Genomic DNA, 3,124 nt, shown 5'->3' with positions numbered 1-3,124 from the left:
GAGAAAAACAAAGTCCAGAGGGAATGAAAATATCGAATCGGAGTAAGAAACAAACAACGAGGACTGGGCGGGATTTGTTGCAAAGCCGAGAGCAGTTGTGAGTCACGGCGCGGCTCTGCACAACCCCAGCGGCCTCTGCTCTGCTCTAGACACAACATGAGTCGACTCGGTCACTATTACAACTGAAAGCTGCAATTATTCCCATCCAAACATGTGTTCAGATGAGAACGTTAAAATTCGCCTTACAGATACATCATAAAGGAGCAGCCATAACCGGAGTCGAAAAAGAAGTAGAAGGAATAAAAAAGAAAGAGGGAAAAAAATCTGACTCCAAGGAGCGTGGGAACTCTTATATCTACATCTCTTAATTCCGTCGCGGAGTATCTAAAAAGCGCCGCGTGCAATGAGGCAGAAGAACAACAATTACAACAAGGATACAACAGCTGTCTGTCGCGGTTGCCTTTGTTTTATAATCTCTGCTGGACGTGATGTGGGAACTGATGCCCGGAGTTAAGATGAAGCAGATTATATCCAGGCATCTTAAGGCTATTTTTGCAATAAGTGAAACTATAATCCGGGATGTCAATGGTACGTGATTCTTTTAAATAAACATTTCTACGTTCTCCAGTGCAAGAATAGCAAAAACAAAAACAAATTCTTTATTGACCGAGAATCAACATAGGCATACATGTAAATTTACTTTTGCTACAATTTTTTTTTTTTTGGGTAGGGGTCTGTGAATCTTCATTTAGTTTGATATATCCAGGATTATGATTGTGGCAGTATAAACAAAGCAAAAAACATTCATTGTACACAATACGAAAATGTAATATACAATGAAGTAATCTACACATTAGCTCGCAGGAGAAACTCCTTGCTCAATAAAAAATATAGTCATTTACTATTAATTTTCGGCTTGAAAACTTTGGAGAGGTGAGCTCACATTCTGCAATTCTGCGATCATGAAACTGTATTTAGCACGACCATTTTTACAAGATAAATTAGTACTTACTCTTGCCAATATCTGCCACATCAGTCACAGTTAAAATCTTACTTGTTGATATTTGGTAGATATAAGGTCTTTAATATGAAAATTACATGGCAAGAATGCATACCATGCCCACTGTGATATAAATTTGTTTATAGTATTTACACATAGATGGCTCTACATGTGTTTCATGACCAAGGAGTCAGTTATTAATCCTACCTATCTCACCTGTTTATCCTTTTCCTTGACTTTTGGAAAGGGTGTTTTGTATTATTTCATTGTTTTAAATGTTACCAAGAATTTAATAACAATCTAATAATCTAACTTCAATAACAATAATAACAGTATTGCTATCAATTGTATTAAAGAGAAAAACACGTTTACCCGCTAATTCAAGGAATGGGGAAATCAGGATCGGTTACTAGGGCTTACTGATAGACTCCTTGTCGGCTGAGGACACGTGGAGCCATTTGTATGTAACAAAATTCACAAAAAACTGCAGGGGACAGAACGGAAATCCGTGGTGGTGGGGAGATGGGCGCGTTAGCCCGGGTTTTATAATTTTCTTAATCTATTAATTCATGTCTCTGACTGATTGTGCATTAATTGTTAGCGTTATCATCAGTATTATTATTATTATTTTTGTTATTATTATCCTATTATTATTATTATTTTTCTTATATTATTATTAATTATATCATTGTAATTATCATCATCATTAATATTATTATTGTTATATATATATATTTTTTTTTTAATTATCATCATTATTATTATCATTTATTACTATTATTATTATTATCATTATTATTATTATTATTATTATTATTATTATTATTATTATTATTATTTTTTACGAAAGTTTCCTTAGATCTGCTAATTAAAATCAAACACCGAGTCACTACCAGCGACCTAGGGTGATTGAAATTTGAGGCAATGGAACATCAACGAAAACATGCAAAATATGCAGAACAACCACAAATCAAAACATCTAGTCAAATCAATTCACGCACACAAAGAACACATCAGATTGATTATTATTATTATTATTATTATTATTATTATTATTATTATTATTATTATTATTATTATAATTATTATTATTTTCTTTTATTATTGCCACTATCATCATCATCTTCATCATCATCATCATAATTATCCTTATCATCATTACTACTGTTATTAACATTATGATAATGATAATGATAATAGTGATAACAGTGATAATAATAATAATAATAATAATAATAATAATAATAATAATAATAATAATAATAATAATAATAATAATAATAATAATAATAATAATAATAGTAATAATAATAATAATAATAATAATAATAATAATAATAATAATGATAATGATAATTATTATTATTATTATTATTATTATTATTATTATTATTATCATCATCATTACTATTACTATTAATAATAATAATGATAACTGTAATAATGATAATAATAGTAGTAGTAGTAATAATTATAATATCAGTAGTAGTATTAGTAGTAGTAGTAGTAATAATAATAATAATAATAATAATAATAATAATAAAAATATTAATATTAATGATGATATTACTAACATTATTATTATTATCATTATTATTATTATTATTATTATCATTATTTCTATTAATATTTATTTCTAGTTATAATAATAGCAATAGTAGTAATAAGGATGATAATACTAATAATGATGATAATCATACCACTACTACTACTACTAATAATAATAATCATAATGATGGTGATACTGCTAATATTATCATCATTATTATTATTATTATTATTATTTTTTATTTCTGTTAATAATGATGATGATGATAATGTGTTACGGCCCCCATCCCCACTCTAAGGCGTTTCCCCGGATGACATCGCCCTCGGACGCCGGTGGTTGGGGGCCGGGTCTTTCCCACCCACATGCGCCTTCTCTACCAGGAAAAAGGACGAGGGAACTCTGCGAGGGCCCATTGATTTGGAGGAGACATCCCGGCCCCGCTTCCACCGAGGGGGCAGTGTTCGAAAAATAGAACAGGTTTTAAAAAAAAACCAAAGAAATATTTTTAAACCAAGTCTCTTTATTGGGGTGTTGAAGTCCCCGAGAAAAAAAAAAAGATTTATTAACCCAACCCC

This window comes from Penaeus monodon, chromosome 12, assembly GCF_015228065.2.
Source record: "Penaeus monodon isolate SGIC_2016 chromosome 12, NSTDA_Pmon_1, whole genome shotgun sequence".
Taxonomy (NCBI): Eukaryota; Metazoa; Arthropoda; class Malacostraca; order Decapoda; family Penaeidae; genus Penaeus; species Penaeus monodon.
Note: the sequence above shows the minus strand (reverse complement) of the source record.